Below are 21,155 nucleotides of genomic sequence, written 5' to 3' on the forward strand. Positions count from 1 at the left end.
AAAGCAGAGAGAGAGAAACTTAGTTTTTCAATAGGAAATCAAATTAAAAGCATGTGAAATGTCTTCTGCTGGCCTTCAAGGTAGTCTTCATTTCAGTAATTACTGTACTTGTCCAAACCAGGTCCAGAACAGGATTGCTGAGCTATGTCCTCCTAATCCTACAATTTGCCTTTTTCCGGCCAACAGAGCAGCCCAGGGACTCCACACGCACCATGTGCAGTGTTACACTAGCCATCCAGAGAACCCAAGTTTTTATTTTTTTAAATGTTTATTTATGAGAGAGAGACAGGGACAGAGACAGAGCATGTGTGGCGGAGGGGCAGAGAGAGAGAGAGGGAGACACAGAGTTGGAAGCAGGGTCCAGATTCTGAGCCTCGCGCCCAGAGCCCAACCCCGGGCTAGAACTCACTGACCTTGAGATCATGACCTGAACTGAGGTCTCACAACGCTCATCCGACTGAGCCACCCAGGCGCTCCCAGAGAACCCCAGTTTTTAAATAGCCAGGTCGTTTCTGGTTGTTATGTATTGAATCTATATTATAATGAACATATGTAATAGTATAGTATTACGTGGCATTAATATATAATTTACTACCATTATTCTATGGAGTAAATATATTATCGATGATGTATCTTCAATGACAGGCTCACACATGCTACACATCCCCAGTGCCATTAACCCAGATTAAGTGCTGAGTTTCCCAGGATCGTGGCGCCACTCTTGCTCGCTAGGACCTGGCAAGGGAACAAAGAGGATGGATGGACGAGAACTTGCTTCCTCACACTTTCCTCTGGGGCAGCATCAGGCAAGGAGCCACACCCTGGAGCCAGAGAGTGGCCCTCAATAAGCTCGGCTGAGTGAACTTCTCCGAGTCATCTCTCCTGGGAAAGAGATTTCTTAAAAACCATTTAAAGCCTTCCAAAGGGCAAGAGCGAGATGGTCGTGAGCCAACGTTACCATAAATGCTTCCACTCTCCCTGATTTCATTTCGGAAATCAGGAAGGAAAGAGGCAGTCACCAGTGGGGGCTTGCCCGCACGCCTCTCCAGCTGCCCACCGTCCCCCCACCCCCTCCCCGTCTCCCATTAAGAAAAAGCCGCTAAAATAAAGTTAATATTCCTGTAGGGACGGTGGTGTGTTAAACGTTGTAGAATTCAAAAGCCATTATTTCAGACCCAAGTCTCCATCCAGCACCCACGCTTGAGCAAAGCACGTTCCGGGCCAAGCCCCCTTGTCCCCCGCTCGCTGGCGGAGTCCTGGAGGGGACGCGCCTCCGGGGCGGGGGGAGGAGTGGGGGCGAGGACTCCGTGCCAGCGCCACCTCCTCTGCCAACGACTTCTCGGGCGACGCAGTGTCCCAGGACCGTGCCCACCTTCCGTTTCCCCTCCCCGAGTGCCTTGTCCCGGTTCAGGCCGGACCGCTGGGCTGGTTTGGGGACCAATGAGGTGGCAGCGGCTGACGCGTGGATCCCGGTGAGGGGCGATTTCATTTCCAGGGGGAGAGGCCGCCGGGCGGGGGGCGGAGGAGAAGGAGGGAAGCGGGGGCAAAAAGTAGGAGGGGAGGAGAGGAGAAGCCCAGCTGGGGAGAGGAGGAGGCGGCAGAGGCGAACGGGCGAAAGGTGGAGAAGGAGCGCAGGTTCGCGGACCGCGGCCGGCGGGTGGGCAGGCGGCGCGGGAGGGGCGTGGGCCGCGCGGGGAGGGTGGCCGGCGGGCAGGCGGAGCGGGGCGCGCGCGGCCCGGGGGGCGGGCGCGGGGGGACGCGGGGCGCGCGGCGGCGTGGCCGCGCCGCCCCCCCCGCCCCCGGTCCTGGGCGGTGCGCCCCGCGTGCTCCCCGCGCCCGGCCGCCCCGGGGCTGCCCCCGCCCGCGCGCACCCGTTGGGGGGCCGGGGGAGCGGCGCCGGCGGCCCGGCCGCATTGTGACGTAGCGGGGCCGCGGCAGCGCCTCCGCCGCCCGCCCCGCTCCCGCTGCGGCGGTTCCTGCTCCCGCCGCCGCCGCCGCCGCCGTCCATCCGTGCGTCCGTCAGTCAGTCCGCGCTCCCGAGCCGCCGGCGCGCGGGGCGCCCCGGGTGAGTCCAGGTCCCCGGCGGGCGCGGCGGGGAGGCGGAGGGGGGCGACGGCGAGCGGCTGAGCCTCTCCAAGTTTGCACCAGGAGACCCCGGCGGGTGTCGCCCCTGCTCCCCGCAGCCCCCGGGCCCCCTTTGTGCCGCGAGTCCCGGCGGCCCGGGCAGCGGCGGCGCCTCTGCAGAAAGGGTTTGGGGGGAAGGTCTCTATAGTAACGGCGGCGGCGGCTACCGAGCGGCAGCTTTACTCCGGGGAAGGGGGGGGGGGTGGAGACAGCCCCCGCCTCGGTTTCCAAAGGATTGTTCTTTGCCTTTGCCCGTTGCGTGTGGTGATTATCCTGGCTGCCACCTCGCAAGCAAGGATGGGCAGTGCCCCCAGCTCCCGAAAGCCGAGATAACGAGGGGCGAAGTAATAGTCACAGCGACAGTACCCGATCACGATAATAATAAACGCGCAAGGGGGACGCCTGGGGTGGCTGCCTCTCAGGGGAGCCCCGCGCGCACCCCTGGGGCTCCCTGGCTGCCCTGTGCAGCCGGGGCTCCGACCTGCCCCTGCGGCGCTGTCCTGCGTCCCGGGCTTCTCCGCGTCGATTTTAGCCGGGAATGTGCCTCCCTCGGCCTTCTCGCGTGGTGATGACTTTCATCTGCAGGTGGTAAGTGGGGTGAACTGGTATTTTGGCTATTGTCAAATGCCACGTTTTGTTTATTTCATTTTTACGAAAAGAAAAGAAGGGGAAAATTATGAGCCATTACTGGCAGCCATACAGTTTCCACAGGAAATACTAGCATTCTTTGAGGAACACGCTACTGCTTGCAGCAAAGAAAGTCTTTAGGAGACAAAAAGGCAACAGCATTGTTGCTCATTTTCAATGGACCGCTGGAGGGGTGGGGGGCGGGGGGCGGGGACGTGTTGTTTTTTCCTGTGGGAACGTGGCTCTCCTTGGGAAAGTTAATTAAGGCAGCATTCCGGTTGGTGTCCGTTTTTCACTGGCTTGGTGGCTGGGCCTCCTCAGTCCTCTTGACCGTCACTGACTGACAAGTGCCCATCAAAGACCCCGGAGGCAAGGAAGAGCCCAGAGGAAGGGAGAGCCGGTGCAGGACAGTCTCGCCACACACCACGTGCTGTGGAGCCCGGCCAGGGTGCAGTTCGCAAAATGAAATAAGGGCTGTCTGGGGAGGTTTATGAGGATTACATGTGTGCAGAGCATGTCAGTTCTCCAAGGTGTCACTCTAAACACGTAATTTGCAGGCACCACTTTCCTTGCTGAATCTGCAGGAAGGCAAAAACCGATTTCTCTCTTTATGGAGCAGACATCCCACTGGGGAATGGGTTGAAATCTGTGTTTCATTTGCACATATTGGAATTTTAAAAGGCAAAGAGGACTAGGCATAGGAAAGAGGTATGCTAATGTGTTCACATCTGGGAGAAAATGTCTATTGACCATTCCTGATGCGTCTCAATGTCAGTTTACCCTCAGCGTGGTTAGAGTCAAGGGAGATCGCTTTAAGGGGTTCTTGAAACTGTTTGTAGAAGGGATGACATTTTGACCTCCATCACAGAAGTCTCCTGCGCAAAGGCAGTTTGCAGTGAAGATTACCCATAATCAAATATGTAGGAGTGCCTAGGTCTAGAATCAGAAAGGAAAAGATGGTGCTTTTGCAGGTGGTAAGTAAGGGTCTGTGGACGTGTCAGTTAGAAAAAAAAATTTATATTAAAAAATAAGGGATCTAACTTTTGAGTATGGATTTCATTTTCTCAGCAGGAAGCATTTCCGGAGGAGAAGTTACAAGATAGTAGATTGGAAGTGACACTGCCTTTACCGATTTGGCATTTACCATGTCCAAAAGCAAGTGACCAGGGGAGATGAAGGTCTCCATGTCCTGTGTCACAGCTTTGCTCATTCCAGGCCCTGGTTCTGGTGTCTGTGTCTGGGGAAGTGCAGAACGGAGGCCAAGAAACTCAGTGTGCTCTGTTGTTTTGGAAGGAAGTGTAGTAGTACTTTACTGCTCTTAGGAGGGAAACCCACACAAACATCTAATACAAACAAATGATCTTTGATATTATCAGAGGAAGCCCGGAGCTGTTTCTCTTGCCAGATTTAAGGCATTGCTTGTCAAAAGAGGAAATCTCCCAAGGAGCAGGTGCATCATTATAAGAAACACAAGGGGAATTCTCTTTTAAATGCAAAATCTAATTGAACGGCGACAAGAGAATCAGTGACACTCTTCGAATAGAAACCTGGTTTTTGGCAGCGTGTCAGGTTACCGTCGCAAACCACAGAGGAGAAATAATGTGTCTTCAGAGAACAGTAATATCCTGGTGAAAATCAAACAGTTGCTTCTGTGAAACTTTTACCCTTATATACTTGCTTCCTTGTGCACCTTTTAAAAAAATGTTTATTTATTTGGAGGGAGAGAGGGTGTGAGCGGGGGAGAGGGCACAGAGAGAGAGAGGGAGAAAGAGGGTCCCTAGCAGTCACCATGCTCAGCGCAGAGCCCAATCCAGGGCTTGATCCCACAACTATGAGATCATGACCTGAGCAGAAACCAAAAGTCGGACTCTTAACCAACTGAACCACCCAGCCTCCCCCCTCCCGCATCCTTGTACACCTTTGACTGATGTGCAGGTTTAGTTACAAGAAGTAATTTACTGCAAATGAATCAATAATGAATCGGTTTCTACTATGATATATACTTTACATGGATGATTTTGCGCTTTATGCGGATAAACAGATTTCATAGTTGACCGTTTCCATCATAGCTCTCTTTTAAGCTTTAAAAGTTAGTGACCAGGGTGCCCGGGTGGCTCAGTTGGTTAAGCGTCTGACTTCAGCTTGGGTCATGATCTGACAGTTCGTGGACTTGAGCCCTGCATCAGGCTCTGGGCTGACAACTCAGAGCCTAGAGCTTGCTTCGAATTCTATGTCTCCCTTTCTCTCTGCCCTTCCCCTGCTCACGCTCTGTCTCTGTCTCCCTCTCAAATAAAGTTTAAAAAAAAAGCTAGTGACCATAATATTTGTCCAAATGATGACTATGAATTGATAAGAATGATGGCTGGGCCCCAGGAATGCACTAATTTATTCCTGGTTATAGTGTATTCACTTTGTGTGTTTGTGCATATAAAAATATAATATGTAGGTTCTCTTTGCACGGAACTTAGAAGGGAGGAAATAGGACACATGAAAAATGAATCATGCAAAGATGAAGGAAGGTATTCTATAATTGAGCACCCAAGATGCTAAATAGTAACTGGAAAGGAATTCTGAGAAAATGGCCAAATCAGCCGAGATCTTTTCATCAGTTATCCGTTGTTATATAACCAGTCACCCTAAAATGCAATTGCTTAAAGCAGGTACTAAAGCTCATGGTTCTGTGGTCCATGGTTTGGGCTGAGTTCAGCTGGATGGTTCTTCTGCTGATGTGCCTGGGATTCCTTCTGGCCTCTTCAGTCACCTGGTGGGTGAGCCGGTGGCAGGGTGATCTAGGAGGGCTTCAGTTACATCTGGCGGTTATCAGACTGTTGGCCAGGTTAACAGGTGACGGACACGTCTACCTCCCATTCTTTAGCGGATTCAACTGGACTTCTTTACGTAACAAATGTTATACCAGAGCAACAAAAGAGCAAGTTTCAGGACTCTGATTATATTGTGTTTGTTACTTTCACAGTGCTCAATTCAGTTCAAATCACAAGGTCAGCCTTGATTTAAGGGGTATAGAATGACTCCACTTCTAATGAGAGGTAGCTGCAAGAAATAGTAGCCCTCATCCCCCCGCCCCCGCCTTTTTGTGCAATTTAATACATATTTGAGGACACTTGCTCTAGCAAATGTTTTCTGCTAAGGTGGAGTGTACTGTAAGACAGGAGAGAGGAGTGGAGGCTGCTTGTAGGCAGCACAGAATTTAAGTGAGGGAATGTCCTGGAACTCATAGTCCTGCAGTCATCATTTTGTCAACCTTGAGTGGGTGAGGAATAACACAGCGGTGGTAAAATTTTAGTCACAGCCATCTGCCAGTGGTGTCAGGATGGTTTAGAGATGGAAGGCAGCAGACCATTGTTAGGCAGTGAGGAAGGCTCTGGCAAAGGCAGAAGCAGAGAAAATGGAAAGGAAGGGATCGTTCTGGGAGATCCCGTATTTTAGGATGGGATGACTGATTCCATGGCATTACTGAAAGCCTCCAGTCAAAATCATTCTGAGATTTAAAAAAAAAAAAACAAAAACAAAACTTAAGTGGCTGAAAGAATGTGCCGTTGTGAGAAATAGAGTGATCAATAAGTGTGGGGGGAGAGGGGGGAATTCAGTTCCAGAAGAGCGGATTAAAAGAGATAAATTGAATGTGAAAGTACTTTATAAGCTGCAGAATATGCTATGAATGTTAGTTATTGCTTCGTGCCTGAATTGCAGCGATTTACATATACTGGAGTTTCTCCCAAGTAAAGCAACGGAAAACAAAAGGCAACACAGAGGCCATCCCAAGGGTCAAAGGGAAGTCAGAGGAACCGCTTTTAGGATGGAAACAGAACTCCTCTAGGGGCCTGAGGAGTGGGAACTGATGTTCTTTCTCTGCAAGGCACAGCTGGAGGTCTGCCCTTGGACTTGGCATACCCACAAAGAGAAAACCTTTGGTCTAGTTTGAATGGCACATGCTGCTTAGCCTGGTGCATTGATTGAGAGGCCCACTAAGATAGCACACAATGGGGAGTAGGTAGGTGCTTCCGCAGAGGACAAGGCAGATCTGCTCTCAGAAGTGGGAATGGACACAGGGTGGCAAACCCAACCAATGGCCACCAGAAATGAACACCAAAAGACTTATTTGGACCTGACCCCTGAGGGGTGGACGGGGCAAGGGGTGACAGTGCAGGCATATGCATATAGAGATGCGGGTGCATTAGTAATAGTGAAACCCATGCCAGTGTTGGGGGTTTTTTCATGGAAAGAGAGTAAAGAAAGAAGGGCCAGGCGTTGTTTTATTGGAGGGGAGAGGAATTGAAAACACGTTCCGCTCTTCCACCTAAGGGCTCCATTGAGCTGCCGCTTTGACCCACCTTGTTTTATTGATGGCCAGTCTGAAATTCAGGTGGTGCCCTTGCCATCAGGTGCAGCTGTGGGCCAGACAGGAACACCTGGCCTCTCTAACTTCACACAATTAGTCTGCTCAGCATGCACAGCTGCTTGTTATGGAAGGGCTTGGATGGCCCAGCTCAAATCCAAGCCTCCGCTTTTATGGTTTCTTTTGTACACGTCTAAGAACCCTGAAGATATTCAATAAATGTTAACTTAATGAGTGAATGTGCCATTATCTGGTGCTGTAACATTTTCAAAAGCAGTCTGGTTTGGCTTTTCATTAGTCACGGTAGAATTTGCTGTAAAGTCCCTAAAATGTCTCTTTTAGATTCAAATGTTTTAAGGTACTATTGTCTCAGAAATGTAGATTTTTTTTCTAATCCACCACTCACAAAAAGTAGACTTTTCTTTTTTGGGACACGATTTTCTTTACTTGTCTTTGTCACAGTTCTTGGCTGCAAGTCACAGAAACCCAGCTTATACTTGCTCGAGTAGGAAGGGGCATATGTTGACTCCCTTATGGGAAGAGTTCGGGAAGGATCCAAATCTGATTTCCTCTCTTCATAGTGGTAAAATGGTCATCGGCAGCTTCAAGCTTAACCCCTGCAGGAAAAGAGAATAATTTGGGATTAACTTGTAATTAGTGGGCACATGCCCAGGCCTGAACCAGCTCCCATCACCAGGGATCTGGAACATGGGACTTGGCCAGCCTTGATGAGGTGCCTGGGCTTGGAGCCTTCATGAATGGAAGGAGCTGTCTGTGGGCCGAGGCGGGGCCTGGGGAGGACGCAGGAGCTTCGTGAGAGTGTGGTCAGTAAAACCCTCCCAAAGCAAATGGCCTGAGAGCAGGCAAGCGGTGGTCCTTAAAAAGAAAATATCGAAAAGAAGAGAGAGCGGGTCCTGTGCAAGCAAAAAGAACAGGCATATATCTACTTTTCCATCCGTTTTCCCTGGAGGAGGCATCCCCTCTCTGCCCCGAAGCCATGAAACTGGCAATAACGCTGATCGGACCCCCATCGGGTCTGTCACCGGGACCCCTGCTCTGTCTCTGTCTCACTCTTTCCCCTGTTAGTTTAGAGCCCCTGTTTCACCCTGCACGAGTACTGTCTGAGAATGCCACGTCCAGTCTCTCTTTTTCAATTCCATCCTCCTCACCACAGCCAGGGTGCTCTTTCAAAGAACAAATGGATAAAATCGAATCAGGGAACTACCTAAGAGCCACTTAGAACCTCATAGCACTGGGGGGAAAGTCCCAGCTCCTGATCTTGAATTGCAGCGTTCCTGGGCTTCCCCATGAGGTGAGCCCTGCCTCCCGTGGGCACGGGGGGTTGGATGGGAGGCAGGTGTGCAGCAAGGATTCTTCTGCCTGTCCCCCTCACCCCTGTGCCCTCCTGATCTCTGCCTCTTGAAGGCCCCCAGAGGCTCCATTTTCTCTCATCTTCCTGGTTTTTGAGGGTTTTTTTTGTCTCCGTGGAATGTCGTTTCTCCTTTCTAGACCTTACTTGACCTTGAACATCCACTCCTCCTTCCATACTCATCCCAAGTGTTGTTCTTTCGAGAAGCCTTTGCTTGAACTCCCCAAGTCCTGCCCAGCCCCGCCCGGCCCCACATCAAACTTCCCTCTGTGGTGTGTCCTGTACGCGACTCTCTGTCCTGTTGTGCTGTGACAGCTGCGAGGAGCCTTCTGTCTGTGTATCGCTGTGCCTAGTGCAGAGCTCCCCACGGCAAGCATGCTCAATAAGTTTTAGAGGAAGGAATGAAAAGGGTGTGCCGCGTCATTAACCTTGTGATTTTCAAGGTTTATCCTGTTTCCTTTCATTTGATTCCTAAATCTGCATCTCAGATTGTTGGCCAGGAAACGTTCTCTTTGAAATCGCAGCTCAGACACCTTTCTGCTCTTTTCATGGCTCCATGTAAAGCTCGATGCCTACTGGGTCATGAACAGCTACCTTAAGAAAGAGGCTGAAAAATACCAGTGGCCCAGAGTCTGTCTCGAAGCTAAAATGTATGGCCCAGAGATCAGATGAGGAATACTTTTTTTCCGTCTGCCATAAAAGAGGTTATTTAATAGTTAATATTTATGAGGCACTTACTCTGCGTTGGGTGCTTAACAGATGACTTACAATTATTTTCTTATTAATTCTCACAGCAGCCCTAGGAAGGAGCTATTAGCATTATCCATCCTTTTCCTGCATGTGAGAAACGAAGATTTACAGACTTGAGGTGGCTTGCCGGCCGCTAAGGTCCTTCTTCCTGGAGATGGCTAAGCTGTCAGACACTCATCTGGGTGGGTGAGGAGCAGAATCAAGCTTTGATTGGCTTCTTCCAGTTCTCCCAGTTAAGCTTTTGGTTGTCATAGTTCTAAAAACAAGTGACCCACCTCCTAGGTATAAAACAGGCCACCAGCCTCCCTTCGCCTTCAATTATGTCAACAAGACTATGGAAAAAGACGTACCTCAAGTGGTAAGGGCTCTGGTCCTACAGATGAAATTCAGACGGACGTCTGCCTTAGAAATTCTAGCTCTGTTCCTGTAATTCTGCTGTGGCCACATAATACAGAGCTCATCTGGAGGTTGTACTGCTGTGTATAAAAGTCAGGCCTGTTGAGCAGCTGGCGTAAAGTTCTGAGGATCACTCAGAAAGTCCAGAGATACATAAAGTGAGCTAAACACTTTGGAAGCCACAGAAGCTCAGTGGTTTCTCACCAGTTTGCAGTCTGAGAGCCTTCTGGGGTTCTGAGGAAAGCTGTGGATACTCTCCTTGGAAAAAAAAAAATATGCGCACACACACCACCGTGTTCAGGGGCTTCCGGGATATTCGGAACCCCATTTGGGGATTTCCTGCGGCTCCATACACTCCAGGTTAAAAATCTTGTTTAAAAGCTGTAATCCAGGGGCGCCTGGGGGGGCTCAGTGGGGTAAGCGTCTGACCTTAGCTCAGGTCATGATCTCAGGGTTCCTGCGGTCGAGCCCCCTTTGGGCTCTGCAGTGACAGCACAGAGCCCACTTCCGATCTTCTGTCTCCCTCTCTCTCTGCCTCTCCCCCACTTGCTCTCTCTCTCAAAAATAAAACATTAAAAAAACCCGGCATTTAAAAAAGCCGTAATCCAGAAGAAACATAATGGCCATTGTTGACTACATACCACTTATTGGTCATTTATTCAGTGTTTACCATGTGCCAGTCTTTTGGCACTGTAATACTGTAATACACTGTAGCTCACTTCCCTCTCTCTCTGCCCCTCCCCCACTCACACATTCCCTCTCTCCCTCCATCTCTCTCCCTTTCTCCAAAATAAATAAGTAAACATTAAAAAAAGAACTGGTGAACAGAAGTAATAAGTCTGTGAATGTGAGCCATTTAGTTAATTTCTGATTTTCCAGCAAGCACAGTGAGAAAAGGAAGAGGAAACCAGTGGAATTAATTTCAATACTGTATTTTACTTAACGCAATATATCCCAGATATTGGCATTTCTATGTGTGATATAAAAAAAAATAATTACAAACCACATCCCTTTCATTCTTGTTTCCTGTACTTTCTGAAATTCAGTGTGTATTTTATTTTTAACTCAGATACTACCCCCACTCGTGATGCTCAGTAGCCACACGTGGCTTGTGGTCCCATAGTGGACTCGAGGCTTGGGGTCTGAGCAGGTGGTGGGAGTCCCAACGTCAGACTCGGCAAGGACGCCCTCTGTTTTCCCTCCGCCTGCACCTCTGCTCCTGCCCCTGTTGGCTGAGGCTGACTGCTGTCTAGAACCTGGACTCTTGAGGGTGAGGAATGCACCTGTCAATTTCCTGTTCCCAGCACGGCATGTGGCGTTTAGTAGGCCCGCAGCTGGCATTCAGTACATTGGGGATTCATTAACGAATGAGGAGAGTATTGATAATGTCAGGAGCTGCAGGGATGGGTACGAGGGGCCTTGTCTCATAGCCCTCACTTTGCCTGTCAGTGCCCCGCTCTGGCCAGAGCCTTAGAGCTGCGTTTGAGTCCCGCCGCATGGCCAGGAAGCCTGGACAGTGGAAAGGCGTGTTCTAGCCCTACAACCGTTCTGAGCTTCCTCACATCTTGTTCAGCTTTAGACTTGAGGATTAGACGAACTTCGGCACCATCCAGTATCTTAAAACTTCATGGTCTTATTTAACAGGGTAAAGAAAATCCCAAACAAACAGGATAGACCAAACACACACAAAAAGGCCCATCTGCCGTCCAGAACTTGAAATGAGCAGGAAGGAATAGCTGTGTCAGGGACCTATCTCTGTTGCCAGTGGTTTTGGAGACCTCACCACTCCCTAGAGAAAATGGGAGCTTGATATCCTGCGCAAATTAGCATTGGCACATACAGTATTTAAATTTTGCAAGCGCTCCTAACCCACTAATGTGCATGTGTCTGTTTGTCCACTTTCCCCCTAATGGTAAATGTCACTTAAAATAACTCGTACAACCAAGTCTCAAAGATTGGCACTCCCATAAAGCTGTGCCAACCGCATACTCAAATAAATGCACAATTTGAAAATGGAAGAAAAGAGCACTGTTCGTGATCTCTTAGGTCCTGTAAACATTGGAAGGGATCCTTGTCTCAGAGAAGCATAGTGACTGACCTCAGGCCCGCTTAAAGGGTGCTGTGAAATAGTAAATGGAATCAGGCCTAACCTCTGTTTTACCATTGATGACCAGTTTCAGCCTGGAAAGCTCATTGACCCGCTTGGGGTTTTTGTTTCCCAGAATGCACACAGGGAAAAGTAAATCCTGCTATCACATGCTATGAGGGGGTGGGGGGTGAACGAACCCTAGAAAACGTTTGAACAATTCTTCAGGAAAGCTATTTCGAACAGTTTGAAGACAAGGTAGCTTGCCAATATTTTTGCAAAGTAAACTCTAAAAAGATAAAAAAAAGATCATAGCCTATATCCTGTAGTAGATAATCAAACACAAACCACATTTATGTAATTTGAAGATCCCTTCTTTAATAAGTCAAGGATGGTTCGAGACAGACAAAGCTTTGCATCCATCAGCTCTAGTTGTGAGAATGCTGCTTTCATCTGAGTCTCTTACAGAGGCCCCCGTGCCCGTGTGACTGTAATAGACTTCGCCCAACATGATGGCTCTGGTGTGCTGTGTTGGTGTAATTGAAAACCTATAAAAGGGCTGAGAGCTACTTTTGAATTGGCTCGGTGTACTTGGACTAGATCTGTCAAAGTGGTGAAAGGTTTAAAGGAATTTTCATAAATGAGGTCTCCAAGCTGTGTTTTAACCATCGAATTCCAATGAACTCCAAGGCTTGTGCACTCACAGCATAGCGCCTCAGAGAAGAGCAGTCATATCAAGATGGAAATAAATGATTCATTTTCATACCCTGAGTTCTGCAGACATAAGCACACTTAACTGCTGATCATCATAATTCAGCAGTAGTGTTGTGCACTAAAAATACAATTTAAAAGTCTAATCTTTAATTAAATTGAGTACACACAGATTAACATGGTTACAAATCTTGGGAGCTGGATATAGTACAATGTTTACTCATGTTGCTAGGAAATAGCAGGGCTCTTTGTAAGTTACAGATTGATTTGGTAAGTAGAGGGATACTGGCTCCTCCTAGCAAGCACTTGATGATTTCCTCCTCAGTTTCTGTTTCATAATGTATGTAAATGAATGTCACATAGCAGAAATCCAAATGAGGGCTTTAGCTGGCGACAGAAAGCACAGGTGTGCGCACCTGAGTAAACATTTCAAAGACGGCTGAAAGGGTGATTTTACCTGGAGCTCTTGCATGAAATAAACATCATCAAGTGTTCGGGTTTTTAACAAAATGGATTTTTTTCCATTTGTTAGAATTATCAGGAAAATAGATTGTTCTTCCAAATATAATTACCACAAGGCTAATAGATGGTTTTGCATTCCTGCCATTTGTGGGAAACTGTGAAATTAGTATAGAAATTTGATACAGGTTGATGGTTTTCCAGAATCATTAAAACTTCCATGTAGGAAATCAACTCTGCTATTCTTTTTTTTTTTCTTCCCCTTTCCCTCCCTTTGGCAAACCTCACCGCATGACACATTGTACAATAGTTTTTAAAAATGCAAAGCTAATGCTTGCACAGCATGAAAGGGAGCTGCTGTGCCAGCGCACTCGCCTTGTCCCTGAAAAAGATGAAAGATTTCTATGTGCTATTTCAGTCAGGATCGGGCAGCAAAGAGTGGCCTCCTCAAGCTCAAAAGTAGAACTGAGAAAAACCCCACAGGGGCAAATTATTATTTGATCTCTTTGAGGCGACCCCTATCTGTGGAGCTGGTATCGCAAAGCAGATGCTCTTAGGAGATGGAAACATAGTAGATTACTTGATTGTCTCCAGGATCAATGTCAGGATGCGTGTTACAGGGTTTTATCCTGTATCCAAGCTCAGAACAATGGGAGAAGTAAAAGAGGGTGCTGGGGGGCAGGGTCACAACTACACTCCCAGATGGGTGCCCGTGACCTCTCTTGGTAATTAACACACTTTTAACTTTGCTTTGGATAATAGTGGACTCATTTGTGTAGAAGGGAGTTGTTCATTTTGGAAAGAATTGTTTTCTGGGGCATGGGGGTGGCTTAGCCAGTTAAAGGCCGACTCTTGATTTTGGCTCACGTCATGATCTCATGGTTTGTAGGTTTGAACCCTGCGTCGTGCTTGTGCTGGCAGTGTGGAGCCCACTCTGTATTTTCTCTCTCTCTCTGCACCCCCACCCTGACTTGTGCTCTCTCTCTCTCAGAAAGAAATAAACTTAAAGTTTTTTTATATTAAAAAAAAAAACAATTGTTTTCTCAGTCTGTGCAAGTACCTAGCACAGTCCCAAGTATGTACCATATGACTAGTATATTCTGGCTGAATAAATGAATCCTTCAACAAGTCTTGAAAGTAATTGTATTAACGTAAGACCTAAGGCTTACTCCATTGCAGTAAAGAGAGTTGAAGGCCTTATCTTCTCAAAAGATGTTACTGTGCTACTTATGTGTGCTCCTGAACATCCTTCCAAAACAGGATACTATCAAGTGGGCAAAATGCGATGTGATGGAAGGTTTCACTGCCCAGCCACTGGTCGGAATAGATCATGGAATTGTAAGAGGTGAGAGACCTGCTATTACAGAACTTTTCTTATTAGAGAGGAGTTTGAGGATTTGGAAAGGGGAGATAAAACGAGAACACAGATTACAAGTAGTTTCTTGGGAATGGTAATTACTTCCATCATCCTCACTGTCTTCCCCAAACACTCCACAGCATGCTTATTAAATGGTGTGGCATAAATATGGTGGATAGGAGGGGCGCCTGGGTGGCTCAGGTGGTTAAACACCAATGTCAGCTCAGGTCCATGATCTCATGGTTTGTGGATCTGAGTTCCACGTTGGGCTCTGTGCTGATAGCTCAGAGCCTGGAGCCTGCTTCTGGTTTTGTGTCTCTCTCTCTGTGTACCCCTCCTTCATTCACTCTCTGTCTCTCTCTTTCTCTGTCTCTCTCAAAAGTAAATAAACATTAAAAAATAATTTTAAAAAGATGGTGGATAGGAGGCAGAATACCATACTGGTTATGAGCTTGAACTTGAATCTCAGAGCAAGTCTTGCCTCAGTCTCTTACTGTGTGTGTTTTCACATGCATACTGAACCTCTTGATATTTTGACCTCACTTCTTCTTTTACTAACAGATATTTATTGATCACCTCATTTATTCAAAGTAAGTTTTGGATGCTTGGGATAAATGGGGATAATAGATACTAGGTTCACTCTCTGCCTTCCTCTACCTGCTTTGAGTGCTGGCATGTTGGGACTGCAGCAGTAGGCTCCTTTGTTCTCTGGCTCCTGATTGGATTTGGCCAGTGGGAGGCATCGTCAGGACGTGAGCAAGCCGGTGGGAAGAGAGTTTGAGCTATTTATTTCCTGGGTTCCTTCCTTTACCAGGTTACTGCTTGCTATTGTAGGCACCTACCCAGAGCCTATCTCCCTAGGGCTGCGTTTTGAAGTCTGATAACTGCCCTCCTTCTGATACTTCATGCTGATGCCTATTGTCCTTTGGACTCACTAGCTCAGTGTATCATGTCTTGTAATTACGACAACCCTGCCCACATGCTTGCACTTGGTCTCTTTATTAAACTATCCCTAAATTGCATTAGTGTGTACCACCTGTTTGCTCTTGGGAACCTGATGCAAGTCACTACCTGTCTCAGAGGTCATTGTGAGAATGACATGATTTAGGTGAAATTTAAAACAGTGATGGGCTTCTAGTAAGTACTCAACAAAGCTAAATGTTATGATCGTCATTAGCTTTTTTTTTTTAAATACAGAGTATTGGTTTGCCATAATAATTGTTATTACGTTGTTTTAAAATCTTAAAAAACACGAGGAGAAGACCGCTATCATCTTCCAAAGGTTAAAAACAGGGCAAGTGAAACAGGGAGAGGTCAAGGACTAAGGTCACCAGGAACGGCAGTGGCAGAACTAAAATGCGAAGTAAAGAGCTTTGATTTTGTCTCTTTGTACAGGGTTCTTTGTCACAACACGTCTGCAAAAGGAAGTTACAACTTCAAAGTGTTCAGTAAATTAAAACCTAACCTGCTTGGGATAATTGGGTCCGTTTAATGTAGGTAAGCCCTATTTGTGACCACTGAGTGATAATTGGGTTGATTCATGGATGTGTCAGCATCTTCTCTTTAATTACCATAAAGGTTGCGGCTAAGCATTTTCACATTTATGCCCTCCTGATACTTTGAAGATAGAAGATCCTTAGCCCTGAACAACTTCTCCGCTATCAGGTGTAGATGTGCTCATTTATAATCAGAGCTGGATAGGAGACCAGCATTATGGTGCCCGCGTAGTCGATTTTGTGCATATAACACATTCTTCTGACTTCTAAGAGTTCTGCTTCTTGAATCACAGAAAATAGTTCACTGTAATATTTGGAGCCTCTTATCCCTAACTTAATAGCATGCTGATGAAACTGTTGGTCAAGAATGGAACTTAACACATCCTCTGAAGAGGTAGGGGCCAGTTTGAAAACCAAACATTCTAGGACTTCTTTCCATTTGATAATGAACTCATTGCCACTGTTGAAATTTCACACTGTATGGATGCATCTTGCGATATCTTGGGAAAACTGTGTGAGGGTTCTCAAACTAGAAAGATAGTGAATGTCCACAATGTCTCGTTTTTACAAGTAAGTAGAGTCAGGGAAGGCATAGCAGTTTGAAAGGCCTTTTGATATCATTCCAAATAAGAATTTATATATTGCCCCTTTTGTTCAAGGAGCTTAGCAGGGAAAAAAAAAAACACCCATAACCTGTTGCTAGAAGAACTGATGCTTCTGGAAGGATTGATTGTCATTTGAACATTTGAATCTCCTTTTATCCTTCCACATTTGCCTTAAGGACAACCCCTGCCTTCCTGCCTTCTTTGTTTGTGAAGAATATGCTTCTCATATATTGTGCACTTAGCAAATGTAAAGTTTCTTAACTATTTATCTATCACCTTTCTATTTATTGTCTTTAAACCGTCCTTTCTCGATTAGATATTTCCTCACAGTGCCATCCACATCTCCCAGTTGATTTTAATGAAGCCTCCTGTTGCTTCATTTCAGCCTTCTATTTCTGTGTAGATTTCATCTGTTGCCATTTTTTTACCTTTGAGTAAAATACAGTGGCATTTTCAGTGAGAGGAACTCGTGTATTCCTAGTAATCATTATTCTAAATGATTACACTGTTGTCACCACATCAGTTGTGTTGACATGAGTACTAGTCACGTGGGGATAAAATTAAATTCTTAGTAGATCATACCAAAAATATCCTATTACTGTACCCGAGAACCTTCTATGGCTGCTTGCCAAACAGAAGGAGTCATGAGTTCTTTAAAGCAGAGTGACTGATGGTGTTTGCAGATGGAAGACCAATTACTTGAAGCAGTCATTCTGTAAACATGCTTTCATACCTTTCCTTGTGTAGAGGCAGCCTTTTTCTACTATGAACTTTCTATCTAGCAGGGGAGAAAAACGTTGATAGTAGAGGTGTGGGCAGGGGCTAGAGTTTGGAGGGAGGCGGGAGCTGTGAACTCCACCCGAGATGAGGGAGGTCAGATTATCAAGGATTTCTCAGGAAAAGTGCCATTTGATTTAGAGTTCAAGGCCAAATGGATGTTCACAAGGCAGGAAATTTAGGGGAGGAGGCTGTAGGGTCTGATACACTTGGGAAAATGTAAGTATTTTGATGTGATTTGACAGTAAGATGTATGATATGGAATGGCAGGAGATAATGTCAAAAGGGTGACCAGAGCCAGATCTTGATCTCTTTCCCGCTATGGCCAATGGGGGCTTATGTTTCCTCTACAGTGGGTGATGCCAGTCAGTAATCCTCCCTAGATTCCTGAGTCCTCCACTCTCAAGGCTTACGCTGTCATGACTTCCAAATGGTGATGACTTCCAAATTTTTATCGCTAGCCTCTTTATCTCCTGGTTGTGTACATTGTGACGTTCCATCAGCTCTCAAAGTTTACACCTGCAAAGTAAATTCATCGTCTTTTCCTCAAATCTTGGCTCTCTTCCAATCTCTCAATTTAGTGAATGGACCCAGCGTTCAAGGCAATTATCTGTCACCCTGTGTTCTCCTGAACCTCCCCATGCCCAGTACTCCCCGACATCGCAGTACTCAGCAGATCTTACTTTATGTGTTCAGTTACTCTTGGCATCATTGAATGTGTTCCATCCACATTTGTAGTATCTTTATTCACGATGTCATCAAAGGGATGTTTTTCCCTTTGATTAGCACAGCAACCTCTTAAGCCAGCCCTACCCCTTTCTGATCAGTTGCTGCACTGCTACCATGTTGCTCTTTCTAAAATTGATTGTGTCTGTGATCGTGCCAGTAAATTTGCAGTAGGTGTTCATTGCCTATTTATAAAATAAAAAAATCTGTAGCATGACATACAAGCCCTTATGCTTGGCCCTGTGTACCTATCCATCCTCAGGGGTCCAATGGCCGATTCCCTGCGCCTCTCCAGACTTACTCAGTAACTTGAAGCTGCCTGTAATTTCCAGTCTATTAGCCTCCTAGGAATTTTCCTGTTCCTGTTTCCAGACTTCTTACTCTGTGAACTCATTCCCCCTGACCTCTGCCTCCACCCAGGTTGGGGTGAGGTGTTTCCACGACTGTGTGGTGATGGATTGTTTACTTTTCTTTGTCTCCACTAAACTCATGGGTCCTCAGTGCCAGGCTCCATGTCTCAGTCATGTCTGCCCTATTCCCAGTGCTTACCTTCATGTCTGGCACGTAGTTGTAGCAAAAATAATAGTGTTTACGAAGGGCTTATTATAGCCCAGGCAAACTGTTAATTTATTTACATACACTGTCTCCCTTAAAGGGGAAAAACAACATCAAGCCATATTTGGGAAAAGGAATGTGGCATAAAAGTGAAGTTTATGTAGCAAATTTGTTATAGGGAGTCAATTCAGGGCAATATTTTAGCCACTGAGAATTTAAGAGATCTGTACTAGCATAGAAGTGATAGACATGAAGTGGAGAGACTTTATTATAATGATTCTTAGAGATATTGGATGGATGGGTGGAGATGAATGGATGGGTAGGTGGGTAGATGGATGGATGGATGGATGGAGAGCCCAGCATGTGGTCCTTTGAACTTACTGCAGAATTTACTGTATTTAACTTACAAGTCTTCTAACTTTAGTGCAACAAGCTTATTAGGTGGGACTAGAGCAGCGGCTCTCTGACGCAATTGTGGAAGCAGCCTGTACGGCCACACCCTGGGAGGAAACCAAGTCAAAAGCAGACTTATCCTAAGTGAGTAACATGGGATGGCTTTTAAAATTAGATGTTTAAAACTTTATGTATAAAATTATGAAATTAGGTTCAAAGTTACTAAGGTAGTTATGGGAGTATGCTATGTATTTAGAATTCTCTCAATCAAAAATGAAGCTTTGAGCAAAGTCATCATAAACTTAGGGCTTCTCAGTAGAGGGTAATGGTGAAAAGTGTGGACCTTGGAGTCAGAGTGCCTGGTTTGAAGTCTTGCTCAGACATCTACTAGCTGTTGTCATCCACTCTCAAGGTCCTGGGTCCAGTTCTTAACCTCTAAAGTGGCAGTGTCGCCTTTATTAGGTGATTTAACAATTAAATAAGAGTAGAAAATCATGTGCCATTGTGGCATAGTGGGATATGGCAAGGACTCACTCAAGTCGGGATTTACCTCCTTTCATAAACTCATTCCTTAGCAATAGTGAGAAAGGGCGAAGTTACAGCATTTGTGTCTCACCATATGTTTTCAACTAGCTTTGATGATGTTCCGATGATATGTTGTTATAACAGGAGAAATCTTGCTTGTTTTCCATTAGAAAGGACAATCTTGTAAACTAAACTGCACTGAAAGAGACTTTGTTAATGTGCAACCGAAGTATGTTTGGTTTTCCCCCAAAATTCCTGAAAAAAGTTATGAGGTGAACGAATGCTAGTGGTGAACAATCATTTAATGCACAGAATGTATTAAAGATGATCCCTAGTCAACCTAGTTGTTCCTATTTGGTGAGAATTCTCAAGTTTATTGGTTTTAAACGTTCATTGAGCAATATTTTTTATGATTTGTTACTTTAGCTCTTTAGCCGAACATCCTAATAGGAAGAACCCTTAACATATGCTGTTTTCCAAATGTTCTGAAGATTTAATTGGTCTGTATTTCAAGGTAAAAGTAGTATGTCCTTAAGGAGATTTGGCTGGGAAATTAGAAAGTATTTGATTTAAATAATGACTGCCTAACTGATGATGAACAGCGAATAAATGATAAGGACCTGTGGTGTGAACCTAGTGACATTCTTCTGTCTGCTTTTTGATTCTTCCTGGTTTCCATGATTGATAGACTCCATACATTTGGTGTCTTCTCTCAGTTCTCTGACATTCTCTGTACCTTTACCTTGTTATTTTTTCCCTTTAACCACCCCATCTTAACATATCCTATGTTTATTTGCTTTTTTATCATCGGTCACCCCCACCTGAACGTAAGCTGAGCCATGCAAGGCTCTACACCCCAAAGTGATCAGAGTGGCTAGCCCATCTCAGACATTCAGTAAATGTTTGTTGAGTGAATAGGTATGCAGATGGAAGCCTGTGCTTAGTGGAGAGGCTTTAAAAGGTTGTGCAGCCACAGAAATGTGTTTTCGTAACTATTGTTTGCCAAATATATTGGGTCTCTTGTTCATGGACGCTCAAAACACAGCTTGGAAAATGTGAAGAAGAATCAATGGAAAAACGTTAAATCACTCTCCCCGCTCCGAGGCAACAATTTCAGATTCTGGCGTGTTCTTCCTTTCATGCATTTGCCAGCATAGTTAGGTGTCATCTCAGATTATATCATTTAAAAAAATTTTTAAATGTTTATTTATTTTTGAGAGACAGAGACAGAGCATGAGTGAGGGAGGAGCAGAGAGAGAGGGAGACAGAGAATCCAAAGCAGGCTTCAGGCTCTCAGCTGTCAGCACAGAGCCTGATGCAGGGCTTGAACTCACGGACAGTGAGGTCATGACCTGAGCCGAAGTTGGACACTTAACCGACTGAGCCACCCAGGCGCCCCAGATTATATCATTTTGTACCCTGCATTTTTTTCACTTAGTACTGTATCACCAGTATCTTTTTATGTTTTCACAAAAGTTTTTACAAAGACCTCTATTTAAAGATGATGGAGTAAAAGTACATTTCTTGCCACCTTGCAAACAACAGCAGGAGTCATGAAAAACAGAGAAGAAAAAGCATCCGTAATGAAACAAGTCGTTCGCAACAACCCTGGAGCACCGTCCTGGAAGTACACCTGCCACGTGTGTAATGTGGGGACCCGGGGGAAGGAAGACATGAGGACATGTGCTTGTCTCATCATCTTGGAACTTGACCAAGACCCAGATTTCCCTCAGATTAAATACACTGCTGTAAAAGACTTCTCCAGTGCCCCTGAGGTATGTGAGAAGACATAGAGCTGTACACAGACTGTGGGAGAAGTTGAGAGCATTTCTGTCAACACCT

General features: G+C 46.0%; 1 protein-coding gene across 2 annotated transcripts in view; it reads left to right on the forward strand.

The window, feature by feature from the left end:
* Positions 1–2,043: 2,043 nt before the first annotated feature.
* LOC120225219 (synuclein alpha interacting protein) overlaps positions 2,044–21,155 on the forward strand; it is a 158,190-nt gene continuing 139,078 nt past the window's right edge. For both annotated transcript variants that reach the window (XM_039223470.1, XM_039223471.1), the window contains exon 1: positions 2,044–2,065. The gene's annotated coding sequence lies outside the window, so the exon portion shown is untranslated. The remainder of the gene's footprint in view (positions 2,066–21,155) is intronic.

Source organism: Hyaena hyaena, unplaced genomic scaffold, assembly GCF_003009895.1.
Source record: "Hyaena hyaena isolate Hyena2069 unplaced genomic scaffold, ASM300989v1 scaffold_1355, whole genome shotgun sequence".
In the NCBI taxonomy this organism is placed as follows: domain Eukaryota; kingdom Metazoa; phylum Chordata; class Mammalia; order Carnivora; family Hyaenidae; genus Hyaena; species Hyaena hyaena.